At 40.1% G+C, this 12,500-nt stretch overlaps 1 protein-coding gene across 1 annotated transcript in view; it reads left to right on the top strand.

The window, feature by feature from the left end:
• The window catches only part of LOC115221009 (GATA zinc finger domain-containing protein 14-like), a gene marked incomplete at both ends in the record, with an annotated part of 273,917 nt that overhangs the window by 122,415 nt on the left and 139,002 nt on the right, over window positions 1-12,500 (top strand).

Genomic DNA, 12,500 nt, shown 5'->3' with positions numbered 1-12,500 from the left:
ATATTTAACTGCATATTCTCTCAAATTTAAATATTCATTGCATTCACTGCGTCAAATTCTTCATAAGCTTAAATATTCATTACATTCACTGCGGAGTAGATCTTAATGTAAGCCTTAATTTAACTATGTGATCGCTTCTAAACAAGATGGATTGTTTTTCAGTTCATGCTTATTTTCATTCAATGTTTCCAATGTTCTCTCTCCCCACTCCCTATCACACACAAACACACTCACACTGTCTCTCTAGTATAAACATACACACACAAACACGCACACAAACACACACAAACACACATACACACACACACACACACACACACACACACACACACGCACACATACACTCCAAATTTCTTTTCTTTGTTACACAAATATCACATTTGAATTTTTCAATTGGCATAAGGCTTTTAAAAACCTATGCGATGGAAAATGAAAATTTAGCAGCAAAGGCAAGACGGCAGAGGGAAAGATGGGCAACTCAGTCGGATGAAACCAAAGCAAAGCGACTGAAAGAGATGCCTGAATATACACGGAGACGTAGACATGGTTCTGTTTCCGCTACACATTACCGACAGGTTAGGATGTCTCTAGAGAAGAATATTCTACTTCAAAATAACGATGTCAGATCAAAAATTGTTGATGCAACACTAAAGAGATCGTTTCTTTGCGATCATGTGGAAGCAGTGGTGTTGACAACCAATCTAAGACTTCTTACCGAAGGTCATTCTGAAGAAAAAGAGTTTGCTAATTACCCTCTTGATGTAGGAAATGGTAACATTTCTGTTGAACAAGGCCTAGGTGAATCCAAAATCAAACTACCCAATAACCTTTGCCTTGAAAGTGGTACTCTTTCAGATTTATGTGATTTTGTATATGCTGACCTCAAAACTAAATTCACAAACACTGTGTGGCTTGCAAATAGAACGATTGTTACTCCAACAAATGAAGCAGCACAATTTGTGAATGGTTTTCTGTTGACCAGGCTCCCTGGTGAGCTGAGAATATACAGAAGCTCAGATACGGTTGATAATGAAACCCAATCGAGTTCATCAACAAAGTTACTCCATCAGGATTTCCACACATTCTCAAACCGAAGAAAAAATGATGCAGAGAAATTTAAATGCTACTAATGAGCATTGCAATCGCACACGCTATATCATTGTCAGTTTACATGATCATGTTACTGAGGCTGAAGTTGCTTCTGGTCCTTATGCAGGATCAACTCTGCAAATCCCAAGAATGTCACATGTATTTCAAGAAATGAAATTTCCATTCACATTCACACGCAAACAATTTCCTGTCAAGCCATCTTTTGCTTTGATGTGCAACAAGGCACATGGGCAGACATTTGAACAAATTGCAATATATGTTCCGATACCATTCTTCTCACATAGTATGTCGCATTATGTAGAGTTCGAACAAAGGCTAATGTAAAAACATTGGATGAGAAAAATGGAAATAGTATGATTACTGACAATTGTGCCTACAAGGATATACTACTTTAAAGCAAAATATTGCTTTTAGCAGGTTTCATTAAATAGAATTAACAAATAAATTATATGTAAAAAAACACGTATTCGTGAGGAATTCAATTGTTCTTGCATATTTCGACACATGCTGGATGAATGATATCGTTATATTAGATCATTTTCAATTTGGGTATATTTGAAAAAGGAAGGATATGCCATCCCCATGTGTTCTTACAGCACCCAACTTTTGTGTGTGTGTGTGTGTGTGTGTTTGTATGTATTCATCAATCCTTCCGTCTATCTATCTATCTATCTATCTATCTATCTATCTATCTGTGCACACCTGTGTAAGTTCTACCAATTATTAATGATAAATATATATAACAGATTGACTCAGCTATATATCTACATATAAACTTCTATTACGTCTCTTAGTTAGTTAGTCATATCTTCCATAATAGCCATATCATAGGTTTGACTCTGGAAATTTTTTATAAATTCCTCTGTTAATATATATCGATAAAAAGGCACTTGCGAAGCGTCTGTTATTATTTACTATCACAAATTTAAATATTTGTTGCCAAGCCTTACGTTCACGGCAGAGTAGGTTTTAACATTTGACAAACAATATTGATATGTTCTGGCAAAATCTTTCGCTTCATTTGCAACACAGTCTCTCACTTTCTCTCTATCCTGCCTCTAATTGTTTTCACTAATAAAAATCTACTTAATATATATTCATTGCAATTTTTTTTATTTCCAGTTTTATTTCGTTATTTCAGATGAGGAAATCAGGTTTTTTGTTGACTTAAATTCGCTGTGTAAATGCTCTCAGTTTATTGTTTATACATACTGAAATTAAATTATATTGAACAACTTATTAAAATTTTCTGAAGATTCGAACCCGTGTGACTTATTTCCTTTCCGTCGTTATCTAAGAATTAGCAAATGAATTTGTTGCTATGGCAATTTCATACGCTATAGGTGTTAAAATATCTCTATATGACGGCTGCTGTTTTCTCTTTTTTTTGCGGGGTGGGGGTGGGGGCTCTTTAAACGTATTTGTACTACCTTGATGTTTTTTTTAAAAAGAGAGATTATGACTGCGATAAAATAATGAAAACAATATTTATTAAACAAGTGAGCACTATAATTAAAAAAAACATAATAATTAGAATTAAAATATAAAAATTATTGGGAATCAGCTAGGGAAATATCATCAACTGACTATCGGAAAACCGTCCAGAGGGCAGTCTTTCAGGTAGTCTATATAAATGTGTGTATGAGTCTGCTATCTGATTACTTGACTGACCGGAAATATCAGCCAAATTTCCCGATGAACCTAATAGAGCCTCTCAAAAAACAAAAAAAAACGATAAAAAGAAAATATTAGGTTATATAGCTCTGGATACCCTAAAAATACGGTATGGTCACAGCTGGTACTTGCTTAACGATGGGTGCGCTTGAAAATGGTTGACCGCAGGGTTAATCAAAAAACCAAAACTTCAGAAGATTATAATTGTGTGTCAATTTAGTTGTTGTCGACTTTTGTATTTGAGATGAATTGGCAACCAGAAAACTGTGATCCAAAATAGTCTTGCTATTACTGCTGTGTTTGTTTGTTGAGCGAAGCGGTCTTCGTCCTCTTGGGAGAAGTCCGAAACGTGGTCCTTTGCTATTCGTAAGACCCGCAGAAGAGAAAGCAGGTCAACCCCCGACACCGAAAGCATCGACAGATGGATGAATGAGCATTCAGGCTCAGCGGTTGCGTAGGAAGTCGGGGACAAGAAACAGAAAGAAAGAGTGAGAGAAAGTTGGAGCGAAAGAGTACAACAGGGGTCGCCAAAACCCCCTGCCGGAGCCTCGTGGAGCCTTAGGTGTTTTCCGTCAATAAACACACACAACGCCCTATCTGGGAATCGAAACCGCGATCCTCCGACCGCGAGTCCGCTGCCCTAACCATTGGGCCTTTGCGCCTCCACTGCTATTGCTGCTTCGCCTTAGGTCATTGCTGATTAACCTTACTTGACATCAAAAGTGGTCCGCACATACGCATTCCGTCCTTCAATCGCACAGTGTATCTAGGACTGCATTATCAAAAATATTTGGTTAACATTATAGGCATTAATTGGGACTTTTACTGTTATTTATGCTTAGGATGCTACTGAATAAGCAGATCTATCGTCAAAAGTATTCCAACTGTGACCATTCCGTTGGTTTTTGTTCAGGCAGTGTTCCTTGATCTATGTTATTGAAAGTGTCTTTCCGTCTATGATATACTGTTATGAATTAAAGGGAAATATAGCTGCTTTGTCTGGCAAACAAACATGAATAGGCCTTATAGTTGACTCAGGTTACAACACACGTTAGTGGGTGTCTACTTAAAAGTCTTGGTGGACTCATGAAAAATGGTGAAATTTATTAGGATATTGTTACTAATAAAAAAGACAAGACTCTTCTCACCTTTTCCTTCTTAAAGTCTCAAGGGATCGAATCTGTCACGAGGTGATTGCTTAATTATTTAGATTAATAATAAATGAAGGAATTACTCATTTGTCATTACAAATTTGCGAAACTATCGGAATCTCTGTGAGTCCATCCGGCAAAGAATCGATAAAATGCCAGATAACAGGAATTGTTCGGTAATTTTAAATGCAAAAACAGCGAAGTTGAGCTGAGAAAGTATTGCCAAATTAGTACCTCCTGACGCCGATGATAATTAGTAAGACCGTGTTCATGAATAATAATAATAATAATAATAATATAATAATAATAATAATAATAATAATAATAATAATAATAATAATAATAATAATGATGAGGATGATGATGATAATAATGATAATAATGATAATGATAATGATAATAATAATAACAACATCAACAACAACAACGACGACGACAACAACAACGACAACAACAACAACAGCAACAACAACAACAATAATAATAATCGAAATTAAACGGGCGGAATAAGATTGAAGCTATCAACACCGGGGCAATTTCACTACTTAAATATGGTGCAGGGGTAATCGTATGGGCAGTAGACGAACTAAACAGCTTAGACAGAAAGGCAAGGAAGTTGCTAACTAGATATCGGATACTCCACCCAAAATGTGACACAGACAGACTGTATGTACAAAGAAGAAGGAGGGGGAAGTGCACTGATTGGATGCGAACACAGCATTAGAGCAGAAGTAAACAGCATGAGATGTAAAAAATGCCACAGAATCACTATTATTGAAAGTAAGAAAGTCAGACTTATGTAGGATGGAAAATTGTAAAGATAAAGTACTTGAGAAGGAATGAAACTGAAAACAGGTGGATAAAGAAAGGAATGCATGGGCAATTTCGTAGGGATGTTGAAAAAAGATGGCTATGGATGAATAAATGTGATTTAAAATCGGAAACGGAGGCTCTATCTGTGCTGCCCAAGAGCAAGCATTAAGAACGAATTACCTCAAATACAGAATAGACAACACATCAGAAAGTGGTAAGTGCAGGATTTGTGGACAACATGGTGAAGCCGTACGGAATATTACCAGTCAATGTATGCCACTAGCCCAGAAAGAATATAAGAGGTGTCATGACAATCTAGTAAGGACACTTGTCCATAGGATACTTTGCAACAGGTATGGACTTGACAGAGCAAAAAAGTGGTACGAACATGATAAACTCGAAGGCTTCATCGAAAATGTTATTGCAAAGGTCCTTTGGGATCTTATGGTTCAATGCGACCATGAAATAGAAAATAGGAAACCATATATAGTGTTGAGTAAGGAAGCAAGCGATTCTGGATCATGGCTATAGCAGCTGACAACAAGGTGTGTGATAAAACAGAAGAAAGGAAAGTCGACATGACAGGTTAGCTTGGGACATCAAGCAGTGGTGGTCGATGAAAAAGGTGGCAGTAGTACCAATAATTGTCGGAGCCCTGGGAACAGTGAGTAAAAACCTTGAGAAGTATATGGAACAAACAGGGGCCGCAATGAGAGTGGAGCACTTGCAGAAAAGAGCACTGCTTGGAACCGCTCGAACACTCCGGATGATACTCGAAAAATCAGGAGTGTTACCTTAATTCACTGGTAGTGAACAGCTGACACCGTAGTACATCTCCAGCGTTAGAAGCTGTGCAAAAACAATAAATAATAATAATCCTTCTACTATATGTGCAAGGCAAGCAATTTCAGGGGAGGAGGTGAGACCATTGCAGTACTCAATTGGTACTTATTCTACAGACCCCGAAAGAATGAAGGACAATATGGACTTGGGCGGAACATAAAGACGGGCGAAATACCGCTAAGTATATCGTCCGATGTGCTAACGATTCCGCCAGCTCACTGCCTTTAATCCTTTCCTCCTCATCCGCCTGAAATTTGGGGGAAGAGGACTAGTGGATTACATCGACCCCAGTGTGTAACTGGTACTCAATTTATCGACCTCGAAAGCATGGAAGGCAAAGTCGACCTCGGCGGAATTTGAACTCAGAACGTAGCGGCAGACGAAATACCTATTTCTTTTCTACCCACAAGGGGCTAAACATAGAGAGGACAAATAAGGACAGACAAAGGGATTAAGTCGATTATATCGACCCCAGTGCGTAACTGGTACTTAATTTATCAACCCCGAAAGGATGAAAGAAAAGTCGACCTCAGCGGAATTTGAACTCAGAACCTAGCGGCAGACGAAGTATCGCTAAGCATTTCGCCCGGCGTGCTAACGTTTCGGCCAGCTGAGCACCTTTAAGAAAGTAATATATTGTTAAACAATGCTTAGATCAGTCGAACAAATAGAAAGGAGATGACTCGAAATTTAAATAAGTGTTTATTTCAAAAGAAGTGAGGCACCAAAGTGTCAATTAGCACAAAATAAATATCATTTCTTTCCTCATGAAAACAATACTTCTGCGTTGTGTTATTTAATCACAATATAATTATCAAACCCTGACGGAACACAATATGCGGAAATAGCTGTCTAGTTTTAAAGTAAATCATATGTGTCTGTGTCTGTGTGTATGCATATGTATTTATTGATGTACGGAGGGATGTACGGAGAAGAAAATGGAAATGAAAAAAGATGAATGGAAAGGATGGAAAGGATGGAAGGATGTGTGTGTGTTTTTATCTTGAAATATTTATCTGCATAAGGTGGCGAGCTGGCAGAAACGTTAGCACGCCGGGTGAAATGCTCTGCAGTATTTCGTCTGTCGCTACGTTCTGAGTTCAAATTCCGCTGAGGTCAACTTTGCCTTTCACCGTTTCGGGGTCGATTAAATAAGTACCAGTTACGCACTGGGATCGATGTAATCGACTTAATCCGTGTGTCTGTCCTTGTTTGTCCTCTCTATGTTTAGCCCCTTGTGGGTAGTAAAGAAATAAGAATCGTTATGCACGCTGGGCAAAAAGGTTAAAGGCATTTCGTCTGTCTTTAAGTTCTGTGTTCATATTCCACTTAGATCAATTTTGCCTTTCATCCTTTCGCGGTTGATAAATAAATAACTACCAATTGAGTAATGAGGTTGACGTAATCGACCCTTAGCCGCTGCCTCGAACTTGCTGGTCTGCTGCCAACATTTGAAACCAATACATAACTTTCTTTCCTACAGCTGTGGTCAAGATCAGCGGTTCTCAACCGCAGCTATCAGGGCCGCATTCAGTCCTCAAGCGTTCTTCCAGCTGCTCCCGACCGTCTTCTCTCTATAAACATAATACTTTTTCTTTCTTTAATTGAGCTGTCTTACATTTTTGGTGTGGCTCCCTAAAAAAATCCAGATTTCGACCTTGCCCGGACATTAAAAATGTTGAAAAACAAAGGTCTAGATTAACTATTGTCATCCTGTTGGTCGGATTAAATATGTTTCGAGTTAGGATAGCCCCAAAATATCGTAAGGTCACGGTTGGAAGTTTTTGATGATAGACTTGGATTAATTGAGTCATCAATATTTATTGGTGACATAAAGTAGTGAGCTAGCAGAACCGTTAGAGCCCCGGACAAAATACTTAGTGGCATTTCGTCCGTCTTTACGTTCTGAGTTCAAATTCCACTGAGGTCGACTTTGTCTTTCATCCCTTCAGAATCGATAAATTAAATACCATCTGAACACTGTCGGGTCGTTGTAATCGACTGGTCCCCTCCCTCAAAATTGCTGGCCTTGTGCCAAAATTTAAAACCAATATTTTGCAGCGCTTATATAATCATCCATGTTTATTGGTCATATGACATAGGCCATCGAATAATCAACTTTACTTTTGAATGACATCATTGGACCCACGAGGGAGGTCTTCTGCGTGGTTGATAGACCTGCTTGAAATAACAGTCAGATCTTAACATCAGACGCCACTTCTCTTAGAGAACACGTTGGATAATGTCATCCTGGATTTTGTGGAGATAGCAAAAGTTGAGATGGTCATGGATGGATTGCCTTTTAATCCTATATCTGTTGATTCAATGCTGGCCTAAGACGAAGCCACAACAATTAGTTACCTTATATAGGCATTTGAATATATTTGTTATAGATGTATTTCTGGTTGTTGTTGTTGTAGGAGCCGCACCAACATCACTAACACTACTACTCTCCATTTCTACCACTTCCGCTACTACACCACAATATTCACCAACACTACCACCTCCACCGCCACCAGCTAAAAGCCAGTGACATAAACGCTTGACCATCACCTCCGCCATCATCATTACCACCACCGCAACGACAGTTGCCACCATCACTAATGACGCCAACGGCACCCTCACCACCACCACCACCACCACCACCGTAACGGCCAGTAACATCGCCTCCACCGTCACAGACGCCGCTTCTCCACCGTCGTCACCGGTGCCAACATCGAAACTGACGCCAACATCGCTAATGCCGCCACTACCTCAGACGTCGCCGCTCAGACGCCGCCTCAACTTCCGCTGCTACCGCCACCACCAACACCAACGCAACTACTCCCCAAACCACCATCACCATCACCCCTTCCAATACAACAACCAGCGACACCAGCATCCATCCCCACGCATCCGCACCAGTACCCGCCGCCCCCACATTTTTCCCCTATTCATAAAATCCTCACTAACCAGTCAACCAGTGTAGGTTTCCATTTCACAGTGCGAAGAAATTAAAGCTGAATGACGACCCAGGGCTAAATATATCGATACAATATTATTAATATCACACTTCCCAGCCTCCAATATTGATTGGATATCGCTCGACCACGCAGATACAAACTGGCAATATTTCATTCAAAGAGTTGGTTTGCATTTTACTTAGGTGGATTAGCCTAGGAACCTCCTCTTTCGCCACTTCCGCCTTCGTCTCCTCCTCTTCCATCTTTCAGTATCCTCCTGCATCCTCATCCTTCTCCACTATACCCCTCTTCCTCAGCCAACCCCTCCTCCATTCTCCTCCTCCTTCTTCTCCTCATTCTCCTACTCCTTTGCTACTAGTTCTCTTCTCCTTCTCTTCTTCCTATTGTCCTCCTCCCTTCCTCCCGTCTTTTCCTCCTCCCTTTCTCTCCTTCTCCTCTTCCTCCTCTTCCTCCACCATCCCTTCATACCCCTCATCCACCTCCTTCCCTCCCTCCCTTCCCTTCTTCTTTCTTCTTCTTCTTCTCTTCTCTTCTTCTTCTTCTTCTTCTTCTTCTTCTTCTTCTCTTCTTCATCTTCTAAATATGCTTTTTATACCTTTTTTCTCTCACTCTTCTTTTTTACTTTCTTTTTTTTTATAAAATTTTCTGTTTTCTCTATTTCCCTAATATTTTCGTCCACCTTTCGTTTCCTTTCTTTCTTCCTTCCATTCTTTCTTTCTTCTTTCTTTCTTTCTTTCTTTCTTTCCTTCTTCTCTTTCTCTCTCTCCCTTATCTCGCTTGTTTGTTTCTCTCGTTTCCAAAACATTTGCCGCAACACCTTCCACAGATGCCCTTTAAACATTATAGAATCTCAGAAAAGGAAAAAAAACAAAAACTTTCACGATAATCATCATATCAACCAGAAAAACAACAATAACAACAACAACAACAAAACAGAACAAACAAAAGCAATAACAAAAATTGCAACAGCAGCAACAATGCCACACCCACCAACCACCGCCAACAGCTCCATCACTACCACCACCACCACCACCACCACCACCACCACCACCACAACCACCAACATCAGCAACAACACCAACAGTAACAATAATAACTAACAGAAACAGCGTGTTCTTCGCGTTGTTTTGTTTCTTCGAGCAACGTAAAAACATGTTCTTTGGAAATGTCTCACGTCTGCGGCACGTGCGGTAAACAATGTCTTTGGTAAATGTTACATGAACTTTTTCGATACAACTACAAAAGTAAAACCCAAAAGACAAATAACAAAGAAACATAACGAAACAACAAAGAATTCTATTTAAAGAAAACGCCTCTACACATTAATTCCAACCACTTCAGTTAAGTCGGATCTGGAACGGAGAAAATGGAAGGGATCAATAGCCCAATTTCTTCTTCATTCTGACAGCATTCTAGAGTGATCTATCTTAAATAATTCTTTCTCTCTATAGAAATATTCCAAATTCGGTCGCTAGAGCTGCTAAAGTATCGTATATATTCTGACGAATTATGTGTTGTTCTTATCGTATTTTTTTCAAATTTTTTTTTAGTGAAATGAGGAACTGTAGTGCCGGTGATCCTCTTACAGGGTCGCTGGGGCTAGCAGGAGAGAAGAAGTTATGCTTTCTCGGAAAACCTATCCCGAGTTCTTGCAGCAGGATGTTCTCTGCTAAGGACACCAAACAGCCAGGTAATGGAACTAAACCAGATCATAAAGGATTAAGTCAACCATCCCAATAACAAGAACAGTCATTCATCCTCACGCAATTTCTGCGTAAAAACCTTCACATTATACCTGATGTAGAAGTTTGTGATGAAAAGATCTGAACATATTGTAGAAGACCTTCGAGCTCATAAAACAACTACGTACTACAAGAATCTTTGTCTTGCGCTTGCAATTTTTAATACTAGGGTCTTGTAATCGGCATAGCAAGTCTATTTAATACTATAATCAAAAACAAAGAAGTAGAATATTTATAGTAACTTTGAAGTAGGAAATTCTCAGCTATTGTGGCAGAGAACTTAACAGTCATGATAGTGACAACGATTATTGGGGCTTTGGGGACTATAGTGGCAACGATTACTGGGTCTTTGAGGAACATAGTGGCAACGATTATTAGGGCTTTGGGGACTATAGTTGGCAACGTTTATTGGGGCTTTGCCGTGAGCTAAACTTGGAAAAGTAGGCCTTAATATGGGAGCGAAGAGTTAGAGAGGAAGGAATCCCTATACTTGGTTCAACTAAAACTCTATGAAAATTTTTTTGAATCAATATGAGGATCGATATGAAAAGAACTTTCAGAGATGAAGGAACAATAATTTTTCTGCCCCTAAAATACTTGTGGTTCAGTAGAAAACGCAAGAGTAACATGTAACAGTACTACTACGACTAGTACTACTACGACTGGTGTCCCACCAAGCTTGGATTTATGGTAGATTCTCGCCTGTATTTGTACGGACGACGGAGAGAATCTCCTGGGTGTTACAGGATCGAGGAGGGAGAATTGGGTTGGGACTACCTGAAGGTTCTCCTCGACGCGAGATCAAACCTGATTTCTCCCTCGAACGGAGTAGAACTAAGGATAAACGTAGAGGGCAGAAGGCCGAGGTGCCACGATTGTGGTTCAACGGGCCACTTACATTTTTCCTACCCGCAGAACCAGAATAGAAGGGCAGAAAGAATATCCAAACGAAAGCACCACAACACATGAATCGACAAAATCAACAACAGAAAGGTAGGGAAATAGTAAGAGAAATTTAACCCAAGGAGACAAAACAGTCAGCTGTTACAGTGAAGGTGGCAGTGGGAGTAGCACTAACAGCAGTGGCAGAAGCTACAGTAGCAGGAGAAACAACAACAACAACTACAAAAGAAGCAGAACACACACCAGAAGAAACACTGATGATATGGCATCCAAGTGATGAGGAGGAGAAAGCCCAAAAATGTAAAAAAAAAAGAGACACAGAAAAAAGAGAGAAATCCAAGTGACTGTAAACACAGACATACTGATGACAACTCCAGCATTACAAGCACCACAGTTACCATCACCATCAGAAACACCCACAACAGAATCAAAAACACAACAAACTTTAAAAAGAAAAATGTCATTACAACAACAACCATCCGCGCAGCAGTGGAATTTCGTGCTAGTGAGGAGGGCCAATGAAAAGCGATGCCTCTCATATCACGAAACGAGAACATTGAAACAGAGGGGTTGATCTACAGCCCCAACACTTTTAGAGTACTGGAGAGCCTAATGATGGTGCGAATGACGTTAGAGTTCTATACGAGCATTAAGCGGAGCTAACCGTATGACATTGGTTACGGCCAGCGTATGGTTTTTTAGGGAGGCCCCAGAGAAACCCAATAAAACAGACAGGGTAGGAGAACCACTCGACCACAAACCTCACCAGGTGGGTACGTGTCACTCATTTTTTCTATTCCTTACTTCCTTGCCAACATGGCGGTTCTTAAGGTAGGCTGTATAAATGTACGTGGCCTGGGGGAGTCGTGGAAGCAAGGACGCTTGCGCAGCGACCTCAGGTGGCTAAGTCTGGATGAAATAGCCGTCGGTAGGACCAGGATAGAGAACACCGGTCGAACAAGGGGGACATTGTTGATAACGTTAGGCCGGTAACTCTGCTAAATACAGATTACACAATTTTGGACGTGGTGTTAGCAAAGTGGTTGCCGCTTCTCGTTGACAGACTGGTGGGTGATGTGCAGACTTGTGCTATCCCCAGCAAAATTATACACGAAAACCTCCACCTCACGCGATACATCATACAGAGTGTTGGTAAAGAACCTGGTATGCGTGGGGCCCTGATCTATTTGAAAGCTTTTGATATCGTCGGCCAACAATACTTGGAAGCTGACAGACAAGTTGGCCATTCTCACCGGAAATAGGCTGAGAGGAAGTTATCCCTGAAAGATATTATTATTATT

The sequence above is a fragment of the Octopus sinensis genome, linkage group LG17 (assembly GCF_006345805.1).
Source record: "Octopus sinensis linkage group LG17, ASM634580v1, whole genome shotgun sequence".
Classification (NCBI taxonomy): Eukaryota; Metazoa; Mollusca; class Cephalopoda; order Octopoda; family Octopodidae; genus Octopus; species Octopus sinensis.
Note: the sequence above shows the minus strand (reverse complement) of the source record. Positions and strands in the feature narration are given on the sequence as shown.